Source organism: Theropithecus gelada, chromosome 13 (assembly GCF_003255815.1).
Source record: "Theropithecus gelada isolate Dixy chromosome 13, Tgel_1.0, whole genome shotgun sequence".
NCBI classification, from domain to species: Eukaryota; Metazoa; Chordata; class Mammalia; order Primates; family Cercopithecidae; genus Theropithecus; species Theropithecus gelada.
This window is the reverse complement of record NC_037681.1, coordinates 48,121,476-48,134,451: the sequence shown is the minus strand read 5'-3', so window position 1 is coordinate 48,134,451 and position 12,976 is coordinate 48,121,476.

Below are 12,976 nucleotides of genomic sequence, written 5' to 3'. Positions count from 1 at the left end.
AAAAAGAACTTCAGCTTATTCCCTTCCTGCTGTATCCCTGATTCCTAGAACAATTCCTGCTACATCTATTAAATACCTGTTGAATGAATGAATCTGAGGTGAGAGGCACCATACAAGTGTTAAGTCATTAATATTTATGTTTAAATGGCAAAAAAAAAAAAAAAAAAAAAACTAACTTTAAGTATTGTCAATAGTTTCAGAATCCAGGAGAATGTATAAGCTTGCTTTTGAAAAGAGCCAGGTACAGTGGGTCACTCCTGTAATCCCAGTATTCTGGGAAGCCGAGGAGGGTAGATCACCTGAGGTCAGGAGTTTGAGACCAGCCTGGCCAACATGGCAAAACCCCGTCTCTACTAAAAAATAACAAAATTAGCCAGATGTGGTGGTGGGCACCTGTAATTCCAGCTACTCGGGACGCTGAGACAGGAGAATAACTTGAACCCGGGAGCAGAGGTCGCAGCACTGAACCCCAGCCTGGACAACAGAGGGAGTCTCCGTCTCGAGAGGGGATACAGGAGAGGAAGAAAAGAGATAGCATATGAACTGTTTCTTGAAATTCTTGAAGGAGTAGGGTGGAGGCAGTGACTCTCTAGCCTCAGGAGTTCATGTTGCATCCACCTGTTATTTACACCTAATATAGCTGGCAGTTGATAAGTGTTAATTAAAAGGTTTATTATTATAATACAGATGTAATTCATGATTTGGGGCTTTTTTCCTTGAATTTACATAAGGAGCCCTCTGTGCCTTATTAGAGGAAAGTGCATAACAATTAGAGCATCCTGGCAGCCCAAATGGAAAAAGTGTAGTCCTTACAGAAGGGGCACCGTCTTTGGCAGGTGGGGGTGGTACAGGGAGGAGAAGATCCAGCTGTTTAACCTAAATTCTCAGCCCAGAGAAGCAGATAGAGGAAGAGAACATCTACTCTGGGTCAGGGCTCTATACACAACATCTGTATTGGGTTGGTAGACACCGTATTCCCAGCACTTAGTGATGGAATTCAAACCTGAGAATCTAGAAGCTGTACCCCTCCTCCTCTGCTGTGCTGGCAGGCCCCTGACTGCCCATCGTCCAGCTCATTGTCACACCTACATCCTGCCTGACTTGTGACTGGAAAGTACAGCCACCGTTCTTGTCTACGGAGTCAGTGATCCTGGCTCCCTGACCTGCCCCAGGGGCCTGGGAACATGGGTAGTGGCAGGAGGAAGATGCTACAGGAGACAGCTGGGGCTTCCTGAAAAGTTGGTACCTTTACAAGCTCAGACACCACCAGGCAGATGGGACATCTTCAAAATCAGGCCGTCTGCTTCAATGGCTTAGCATTATAGCAAAGACTACCTGAGGGAGCAAGATGAGCGAAGCTGGGGCCACTAACTGGGTTCAGTCTGTGTGTAGTGGGTGTCCTCCAGTTAGCATTCAATGGCCTCTATCATCTGACCTCACCCTCCTAATCCAGTCCTATCTCATTTCACTGAGGCTGCTGGGTGCCAATCTCTTTAGGGACGAAGCCTTTCCTGACCCTGCATTCCGCATTCCACCCCTCATCTCCCCTCCACAGATTCCTCTCAGAGCATCCATTAAGCTTCCCTGCACTCATTGGATCACAGGTCTGCCTCCTACTCTGGGACTTCAGTCCCTCAAAGACCAGGCCTTCTGAATCTCCCCTACTCCCCCAAGCAGGAGCACCTAACAGAAGGTTGCTATCCCACTCACATTTTCGACAAATACAGACTGAACCTTCTCTACTAAGGGACTCTGCCTTGAGTTATTCTCTGTCCCTTCAGTCCCACTTCCCCTCCCAAGTCCACCTGAGACAGGCAGAGTGGAAGCAACTGGGGGAAGGCACCTAAAAAAAAGGCATCTAAAAAATGCACAATGAGCATCCTCTTGGGGCTAGAATGTGGGATGAAGTAAGGGAGGTGAGTTAGAAAGGATGACTGAGGCTAGGCAATGAAAGAACCACAGTGTTATAGCTGGGAGTCAGGCTTAGTTCTGTGGGCAGCGGGAAGGCTCAAGAGTTAAGTAATCAGATTTCTGCAGTGGCAGCATCTAAAATCAGCCATTTTCCCACTTAGTTGGGAGAGTGGCAGTGACTTTCCCATCCCACCCAAAGGCCCCCAAAGGTCCCCTTGAGAACAATAGACACTTTTCTTGCTCTGCATGTTCATGCCTATTTATTTAGTTAACACATGTATTTGGTGTTTCCTTAACAACTGGCAAGTTCTTCCTTATTGTCACTGAGCCTTTTTTGAAGAAGAGAGGAGGAGGGTGTTGTATACCTCTTTGAGAATCGGCTGAGAGGTATGGCTTAGCTTTTCCAGAAGAAAATGCACTTATGCCCATCCACAAACAACTTTACCTGCACTTTCTGGGGGGCCTCAACATTGGCTGTACAATGGGATCACCTAGGGAATTTTATCAACTTCTTTTTTTGAGACAGAGTTTTACTGTGTCACTCAGGCAGGAGTACAGTGGCGCATCTCAGCTCACTGTAATCTCCGCCTCCTGAGTTCAAGTGATTCTTCTGCCTCAGCCTCCTGAGTAGTTGGGATTACAGGTACATGCCACTATGCCTAGCTAATTTTTTTTTTTTTTTTTTTTTTGGTAATTTTAGTAGAGATGGGGTTTCACCATGTTGGCCAGGCTGGTCTCAAACTCCTGACTTCAAGTGATCTGCCTGCCTTGGCCTCCCAAAGTGCTGGGATTACAGGCATGCATCACCATACCCGGCTCATTTTGTAGAGATGGGGGTTTTGCCATGTTGGGCACGCTAGTCTCAAACTCCTGACCTCTAGTGATCCACCTGCCTCAGCCTCCTAAAGTGCTAGGATTACAGGCATAGCCCAGGCTGCACCCGGCCATAAACTCTTTATGCCTGTTTCTTACCCCCAGTGTTTCTAATTTAATTTATCTGGGTGCAGGCCAGGTGCAGCAGTTCATGCCTCTAATCTCAGCACTTTGGGAGGCTGAGGTGGGAAGATCTCTAGAGGTCAGGTGTTCAAGACCAGCCTGGGCAACATAGTGAGCCCCCGCCCCTATTTTTGTTATAAAAAAAAAAGAAATCAGAATAATTTATCTGAGTGTAGTCTGGACTTTGAGTTTTCTAAACTCCTCAGGATATTTTAACGTATGCCAAGATTGTAAAATACTGGGATTCATGGACAGGTTAAACCCCCTGTCAAACGCTCTTCAGTTCCAGGTGTGCTCAACTCACTCCACTTGGTGAGCAGCACCTATCTGGGTAGGGAGGGGAGAGGACAAAGTGGCCAGTTTGAAAGAATGAGGAAGTCTTGAAGTTGTAAGCCAAGAGAGGAGGTGTTCACATACATTCCAGAAAGCTGTAGAACCCACAAAAAGAAGAGGTTCTGAATAGAAGACCCAAAGCAGGAAACTTAATTGCCTTCCTGAAAGATGAATGCAAGTCCAGCAGACAATACCCTTCCCACCCACATACCTCACCTGCCCCAAGAAGAGACGCAAACAGCATCAAAAGGCTGACAGCATTGGGCTTTGGGGGAAGAGTCAACCAGTTAAACATGTGGCTTGATTGGTCAGTGACAGGGGTAGGGAGAGGATGGCATTTGTGGGAGTCCAGCACCTGTGAGGTAATGCTTTAGAGGTAATGGCCAGCAACTGTCGGCTGGAGGAGGGAAAAAGGTTTGTGTCTTGGTCAGGGAGAGGCATTCCTGCGGTGGGTGAGAGCGGGGCTGCAAGGCCTTGCAGAGAGGAACTGCGCATGCGCCGGAGGCAGCCGCGTATTGCCAGGCACGTGACACTGGGCAAGCCCCGCCTCAGTTTCTGATCTGGGACTTGTGTTGTAACTTCGGAGGCGCCCACAATCTCAGGTGATGATCGTCAGATCATTCCTAAGTCTTTTTCCTTTGCGATGTCACAGGAACCTGGGAGGATTTTAGTCCTCCTAAAACTCTGATATTTTCAAACATGATACCCGTGAGAATCACCTGGGGTGCCCACGGCCAGATAACATGATTCAGTGGGTGGAGAATGGGGGGCGGCTAGGGGCACTTTGTAACGCTCACCGGTGCTCCTGATGTTCCGTGTGCCTTGAGAGTCATTGTTCTAGATCACTGTTTCTCAGCACCTGGGGATGGAGTTGAAGGGCAGACTCTGAGCCAGTGGTCTGAAGTGAGGCCTGAGATTCTGCACCTCTAACAAGCTCTTTGATGCTGCCAGCTGTACATCCTGACTACTAAAGTGTCATCCAGACCAGGCGCGGTGGCTCATGCCTGTAATCACAGCACTTCGGGAGGTCGAGGCAGGCAGATCACTTGAGGTCAGGAATTGAAGACCAGCCTGGCCAACACGGTGAAACCCCGTCTCTACTAAAAATACAAAAATTAGCCAGACGTGGTGGCATGCGCCCGTACTCTCAGCTACTCGGGAGGCTAAGGCAGGAGAATCGCTTGAACCCAGAGCCCGAGGCTGCAGGAAGCCAAGATTGCACCACTGCACTCCAGGCTCTGCGACAGAGCCAGATTCCGTCCCCAGAATAAAATAAAGTGCAATCCAGGCAGCATCCCTAGCAGCAACGCAATATTATTTGGGAGCTTGTTAAGAATGTTGAATTTCAGGTCCCACCCCAGACCTACTGAATGAGAATCTTTTTTTTTTTTTTTTTTTTTTTCCAGACAGGGTCTCACTCTGTCACCCAAGCTGCAGTGCAGTAGTGCAATCTTGGTTCACTGCAGCCTTGAACTCCTGTGCTCAAGCAATCCTCCTGTCTCAGCCTCCCGAGTGCCTGGGACCACAGGCATTTGCCACCATGTCCAGCTAATTTTTGTATTTTTTGTAGAGATGGGCTTTTGCTATACTGCCCAGGCTGGTCTCCAACTCCTGGGGGCTCAAGCAATCCTCCCACCTTGGCCTCCCAAAGTGCTGGAATTACACGCGTGAGTCACTGTCCCCAGCCAGAATCTGCATTTTAACAAGATCCCCAGATGATTTGTATTCACATTAAAGTTTGAGAAACATCGTTATGGAAGAAGTGACTTATGATTGGAGAACCAAGACTGAAACTTGGCAATGAGAGAACAAGATTCAGTTCCCTAAAATAGAGTAGAATTTAAAGAAGGGCAGACATCTTTTTTTTTTTTCCTTGAGACGGAGTCTTGCTTTGTCACCAGGCTGAAGTACAGTGGTGCAATCTCAGTTCACTGCAACCTCCACCTCCTGGGTTCAAGCGATTCCCCTGCCTCAGCCTCCCGAGTAGCTGGGACTACAGATGCCCGCCACCACACCCAGCTAATTTTGTTTTCTTTTTTTCTTTTTCTTTCTTTTCACTCTTGTTGCCCAGGCTGGAGTGCAATGGCGCCATCTTGGCTCACCACAACCTCCGCCTCCCAGGTTCAAGCAATTCTCCTGTCTCAGCCTCCCGAGTAGCTGAGATTACAGGCATACACCACCACACCCGGCTAATTTTGTATTTTTAGTAGAGACGGGGCTTCACCATGTTGGTCAAGCTGTTCTCAAACTCCGCACCTCAGGTGATCCGCCTGCCTCAGCCTCCTGAAGTGCTGGGATTACAGGCATGAGACTTTACACCTGGCAATTTTCTGTATTTTAGTAGAGACGGGATTTCAACGTGTTGGTCAAGATGGTCTCGATCTCCTGACCTCATGATCCACCCGCCTCGGCCTCCCAAAGTGCTGGGATTACAGGCATGAGCCACTGTGCCTGGCCGGGCAGACATTTTTATCTCTTTTAGTTAGTGCTCTACTTGTAGGCCTAGTACAGTGTCTGACATACAATAGATGCTCAATAAATATTTCTCAAATGAATGGATGAAGTAAGAGTCCAGTTTCTAGAGCCAGAGCATGAGGCCAGCCTGGGGCTGGCCACTACCATGACTTGATGCTAACTACTAGGGCAAAGGTCTTTTTAGCCCCCCTGTCCAAGACAAGATTGGTCCTGATGCTGGCACACAACAGAACTCATGGCCATGTGAGGCAGCAGTGTGTTAAGTTGTCTCATGTGTGAATATTAAAAGGCTGTATAGAAATGTAGCCAAGAAGATACACTGGCCTCTCAGGAAGGTCTTCTAAGGACCAGGGGCTGAGCCAACCAGTGGGGAGGCGGGCGCCCAGAGAAGCCCCAGGCCCAGAAATAACTCATGTGGTCTATAAGAGTGATCCCATGAGCTGCCTCAAACACGGCTTATAGTGGGTAGAATTTAATTCACCCAGTATCCATTCTAGTACTCCATTCTTCCCTCCATTCAAAATAGATGTCAGTAAGCCCTATCCCAGGGTCAAAGGCAACCAGTGTGTGTCTTGTGGGTTCAGTCCAAATTCCATGTGCTATAAGCAGGTTGGGCAAATGTTAGATACTACAAAGAACAAACAATGTTAGTTATTAACTAGCCTTAGAGGAATGGATCAATCACTCATATGTGAAGTGATTATTACTCCTAAGTCTCAGGGGTGCCAGTCTAGGAAAGAAAAAAAAAAAATCTGTTCGTTTTTCCTATATGTAGCTTAGCCAGACTTTCTGAGTAGCCCTGAGAGTTGAAGTTAGAATTTCAGCCAAAATATACCCATTTTCATCATCCCCTAGGAACAAATTGGGCTGAAGATTTCTGACATTCTTCACATTGCCAGGCCCTCTTTCCTAATAATTATTTTAAATGCACTGTGAACATGACAGAGTGCTTCTTAAGGCAGTGTTGTTTTTCTCATCAGGCAATTTCATTTGCTTGATTCCCACAGTGAACTGAATGAATAGTAATTGTGCATTCCCAAGGATTCATCTACTTCTGCCTTGGGCTGGATCCCATGTTTAAGGAAAAATGACCACATTCGGAGCCACACCAGCCATGGCAAAATTCCCAAGAATTATTTCAGAGGAGTAATAATTTTCGATTACTCTTTCCTCTGCACTGATCCTGATCCTCAACCTCATTTTTTCTTTTTTCTTTTTTCTTTTTTTTTTTTTTTTTTGAGAAGGAGTCTCTGTCACCCAGCCTGTTCCTCTGTCACCCAGGCTGGAGTGCAGTGGCACGATCTTGGCTCACTGCAACCTCCACCTCCCGAGTTCAAGCAATTCTTCTGCCTCAACCTCATGAGTAGCTAGGACTACAGGGGTGTGCCACCACGACTGGCTAATTTTTTGTATTTTTAATAGAGACAGGGTTTCACCATGCTGGCCAGGCTGGTCTCGAACTCCTGACCTCAAGCAATCCACCCACCTCAGCCTCCCAAAGTGCTGGGATTACAGGCTGAGTCACCACGCCTGGCGCCTCCACCTCATTTCTAACTGTCCCAGAGAGACTGTCCTAGAGAGGGATGATCCTGTGAGTGCCTCTGCAGCTTTTCCAGGGGCTTTGAAAGATGGTTCCTGCCCAGTGTGCAGTTCCCCCAAAGATGCCAGCTGCATGTGAATAGGGAACAAGAATCTGACATTGTACTCCCTGGGGGATAAGTGATTTAAACTCCTTGTACTCAATGTTCCTGCTATAGAGAGTATAAATGTCCTCTAGCACCTCTGTTGGCTTGTGGAAGGGAATGGCTAATTAACTTTCTTGGTTGCTTTGGAATGGCACTCAATGGCAACAATAATCATGCACGTTCTTAGTTTTTTTGTTGTTGTTTGTTCGTTTGTTTGTTTGAGACAGAGTTTCACTCTTGTTGCCCAAGCTGGAGTGCAATGGTGTGATCTGGTCTCACTGCAACCTCCACCTCCCGGGTTCGAGAGATTCTCCTGCCTCAATCTCCCCAGTAACTGGAATTACAGGTGTCCATCACCACGCCTGGCTAATTTTTTTTATTTTTAGGAGAGACGGAGTTTCACCATGTTGGTTAGGCTGGTCTCAAACCCCTGACCTCAGGAGATCCACCCGCCTCGGCATCCCAGGGTGCTGGGATTACAAGCATGAGCCACCATGCCCGGCCACGTTCTTAGTCTTTTAAGGCCATTTTCAAATGGATCTGTGTCTCTTTTTGTTGACCTAGAGAGACAGCAAGTTGTCATGTTCACAAGAATGACCTAACTTGAGCTTCTGTGGTTTGGGATCCTGCCTGCCTGTATTTCACCCTGTTTTGCCTCCAAGGCAGGAGCCAGGTCTCATAGCCAGGAGATTGTGGTTAGTTTCCTGGCCTCCAATCTGAGGTGGGGACACACCTGCACCCCTGAGGGAGGGAGAGTCTGTGGAGGGTCCATGAGGCCAGGGCTGAGTCACTCAGCAGGAGACATGTCAAAAGGCATTAGAACATCAGCTTGGCATTTAAGGAGCAAGAACCCACACAAAAATTCCTCTGATTGTTAACAATCTAGTCCATTTTCAAACTAAATCCAAGAAAGAAATTAAAGTTTGGTGTCCCCTCACACTGGGACTTGTTCTTCATGCAAAATCAGGCCCAAAAGAAACTTTAGCTTCACTCACATGTCCAGTGGAGGTGAAGCCCCCCATCTGATAAGACTGCACCCCACAGGCCTCTGCTTCCTACACTTCACAGTCCTGTTCTAAGAACATGAGAATTCAGAAAACCCCACTGTAAGTCATCATCTTAGGGGTTTCTACCCAAATCCCTTTCCTCCATCAGGAAATTATTTGAAATGTAAGTTGAATAAGCCTGAGCCTTCTTCCTCCCTTAAGAAGGTTCATCTTTTGTGGTGTCCTATTCAAAAGAAACTAAGTTGAACTCCAAATGCCCTAAAAACAATGTAAGTCTTTACTAAGCGTCTTGGACAGGTGGCCATTTTTCTTACCCAAAGTCCACGCAGCAACTGCACCCAGCCCATTATCCATCCAGAAAGTAGCTTTATGCCCTGTCTTAGGTAAATTAATTAGCCTGTTAGATTTCTCTCATCATTTCATCCTAGCCATTACTTTTTTTTTTTTTTTTTTTTTTTTTTTTTTTTGAGACATAGTCTTGCTCTGTTGCCCAGGCTGGAGTGCAGTGGTGCAATCTCAGGCTCACTGCAACCTCCACCTCCCAAGTTCAAACAATTCTCCTGCCGCAGCCTCCCAAGTAGCTGGGATTACAGGTGTGTGCCACCATATCTGACTAATTTTTGTATTTTTAGTAGAGACAAGGTTTCATCATGTTGGCCAGGCTGGTCTCGAAGTCCCGACCTCAAGTGATCCACCCACCTCGGCCTCCCAAAGTTCTGGGATAACAGGCATAAGCCACCACGCCTGGCCCTAGCCATTACTTTAATTCAGCCACAAGAAACGGGGAGCCAAGAAGTTCAAAATCCTCCCATCAGAAGGCTGGAAAGAGAAGAAAGGCTGTGTCTACTTAGGCTTCAGGGTCTGGGTCTTTGTCACAGTTTTGTAAGGGCTTCTATCCCAGAAATAAGAACAGGGAATTGAAAACAAAAGGATGCCTATAGGTCAATGAGTGCCAAGGAACCATCTCCATTTTCAAGATGGCAGCCTCCTGAACAATCTGGGTCCCAGCATGGCTCCCTGATCCTCCCAGGATGGCTCCCTTCAGGTGAAAGGTCAGCAGTGCTATCCTTAGGGTGACACCCTTCATAGGGTCCTGGGACAGCTTTACCCAAACAGGAATAATCACACCGATCTGCATATATGTGTCTCTTTGTGAAGCAAGAGCTTTTGAAGCATTCAGATGGTTTTAACACAATATGGCATGCAGCTAGAAAAGGAAATCTGGGTTTTCATCAAGTATGATATTCATCCCAGCGATCCATTTGAAATGAAGGAGGCAAAGTCTTTCAAAAGATGTCTTCCATGATTTGGAATAATTGGGTCCAGTTTAATTTGGTGCATGGCGAAGTTAAAGAGCTACATGATTGCTTCAAGTGTGTTTTGCAGTTCCCAGAGCCACTAATTAGCTCTATGACTTAAAGGTTAATGAGATAAAACATCTATAAATCAAGTTGATGGCTAATGCAAGAAGAATGCCCCCAGCTCCCGCTCTACCACACCGACACTATAATCTCATTCTTTCAGGCTGTCCATTTGATTCAATTTGATTATGCATGAATATATACAAACAAGTGTGTAATTAGAAGATTCATACTTAAATTATAAACCACCTTGCCTAGGCTTCTAAATGTGGTTATTCAATACCAATAAGAAAATAATCATTCATTATTAACAGAATTAATCATATCAGAATTAACCGACTGGGTGAAAGGTTTAGATGTGTGCCTTCCCAGAAAGCAAAAATCCATATGTTGCATTCAAAATGTATGTTCCTTAAAACAAATTTCAGAAAATAAAATTATGGGCTGGGCACAGTGGCTCACACCTGTAACCTCAGCACTTTGGGAGGACAAGGTGGGCGGATCACTTGAGGTCAGGAGTTTAAGACCAGCCTGGCCAACATGGTGAAACCCCATCTCTACTAAAAATACAAAAACTAGCCGGGCATGGTGGCACATGCCTTTAATCCCAGCTGCTTGAGAGGCTGTGGCAGGAGAATTGCTTGAACCCAGGAGGTAGAGGTTGCAGTGAGCCAAGATGGCACCACTGCACTCCAGGCTGGGCAACAGAGCAAGACTCTATCTCAAAATAAATTTAAAAAGAGAAAATTATGGTGGTTTTGTTTGTTTGTTTGTTTGTTTGTTTGAGACAAGGTCCCACTCTGCTGTCCAGGCTGGCGTGCAGTGGTGCCATCTTGGCTCACTGCAGCCTTGAACTCCTGGGCTCAAGCAATCCTCCTATCTCAGCCTCCCAAGGAGCTGGGACTGCAGGCATGTGCCACCACACCCAGCTAACTTAAAAAAATTTTTTTTGTAGAGACAGGGCCTAACTATGTTGCCTAGACTGGTCTTGAACTCCTGGGCTCAAGTGACCCTCCTAGCTTGGGCTCCCAAAGTGTTAAAATTACAGGCGTAAGCCACACTGCGCCCAGCCATAGGTCTTATTTACTGAAATTATGGGGGAATTTGGGGTTTAGAGAACATTCTAGCAAACCTTTTGTATTTTTAAGGATTCTATCCCCCTAAATTCTGTATTTGTGTATGTGAAGTTTTCAGCTGGTTATGAGCACAGGCTCCAAATCAGGCAAACGAGCTCAATACCATGGCTCCATCACTTACTATCTCTGTGTCCGTGGACAAGTTGTTTTTGTTTTGTTTTGTTCTGTTCTGTTCTGTTCTGTTCTGTTCTGTTTTGAGATGGAGTCTCGCTCTGTCGCCAGGCTAGAGTGCAGTGGCACAATCCCAGCTCACTGCAAACTCTGCCTCCCTGGTTCAAGCAATTCTCCTGCCTCAGCCTCCCAAGTAGCTGGGATTATAGGTGTGCGCCACCACACCTGGCTAATTTTTGTATTTTTAGTAGAGATGGGGTTTCCCCATGTTGGCCAGGCTGGTCTCCATCTCTTGACCTCGTGATCTGCCTGCCTCGGTCTCCCAAAGTGCTGGGATTATAGGCATGAGCTACAGCGCCCTGCCTGGACAAGTTATTTAAACCTCTGTGCCTCAGAGAATCACTTGGGCCAGGGAGGCAGAGGTTGCAGTGAGCTGAGATCGTGCCACTGCACTCCAGCCTGGGCAATGCAGCAAGACTCTGTTTCAAAAAAAAAAAAAAAAAAAACCCTCTGTGCCTCAGCGTCTCTATCTATAAAATTGGGATAATAATAGATTCAGTCTCATAGGGTTCTTGTGAGGATGAAATATGATAATTCATTTAAGTCACCTAGTACAGGGCCTGACACATGATAAGTGTTCAGTAAATTATGATGATTATAACTGATGTGGGGGTCTAAATATACTTGGATTTTCCTTATAAAGCCTTTTGAGTGAATATACAGTGTCGAAGTATGGATTTAGTATGACAAAGTTCTTTGCAACTTATGATGAAGGTACAGTTGTTCATTATTAAGCTAGTTTGAGTGTAATATTTAGCAAATTTCCTTTTGTCAAGGACTTGATGTGCCTTCTCTTTTCCCCCTTATAGAATCTTTTTTTTTTTTTTTTTTTTGACTGGGTCTCACTCTGTTGTCCAGGCTGGAGTGCAGTAGTGCAATGATGGCTCACTGCAGCCTCAATCTCCCTATCTCCCTGGGCTCAGATGATCCTCTCACCTCAGCCTCCCAAGTAACTGGGACTATAGGCATGAAACACCACACCCAGCTGTTGTTGTGTGTGTGGTTTTTTTTTTTTTTTTTTTTTGGAGAGATAGGGTCTTACTATGTTGTCCAGGCTGGTCTCCAACTCCTAGCGTCAAGTGATCTGCCCACCTCGGCCTCCCAAACTGCTGGGATTACAGGAGTGAACCACTGCACCTGTCCCAGAATCTTTTTTTTTTTTTTTTTTTTTAACTTAGAAGATTAAAAGAATTGTTGTGTTCTAGGCATCCAAATCCCTGGGAGATGGGAAAGTAGCCTGGAGTCCCATTTCTATTTGATGGATGGAGCCCTGAATAGAAATGGCATTCCCCAGAATAGAATGGCATATTTTGAGGCTTTGGCCCTACAGAGGAAGTTTCCAGATCTTCTGACACTCTCTGATCCTTCTGGCTGGATCCATTTCCTCCTGGAAGAGCACACAGAAAGTATGGTCTGGTGGGAGCAGAGTCTCAGAACAACCCACACCTGGGTGCCCTCACTGCACGCGTTCCAGCAGCCAAGGACATCTTCTTTTGTCTTTGGCTGCAGGTTAAAGAGCAACACAAGTGGATAGTTGTGGGTAAATTCTAACACAAAGTATCAGCCGCTGGCTCTGGTGCTCTGAGAAAGAACCCCATTTAAATTATTAGGAGAGAGTCAAGGAGAGAAGAGGAAGCTGAAACCCTGCAAAGAGCAGGGCCTGCAGCTGCAGCCCAAGTTGGCCCAGCTCTGTTGACCTTGGCTTTGCCTTTGAGGAACACACGCTTGTGTCTGCCTATTTCATCAGCTGTCCCCCATCTGCCCTTTCCTTTCCCACCCTGGGAAGTGGTGAGGAGGGTTAAGTGACAGCCTGTGAGGCAACCACTCAAGCACAGGGGGAGTCTGAGGGAGGCTGTCTCACTCTTTCTAGCCAGGACCCACCCAACAGGCTCTCCTCAAAT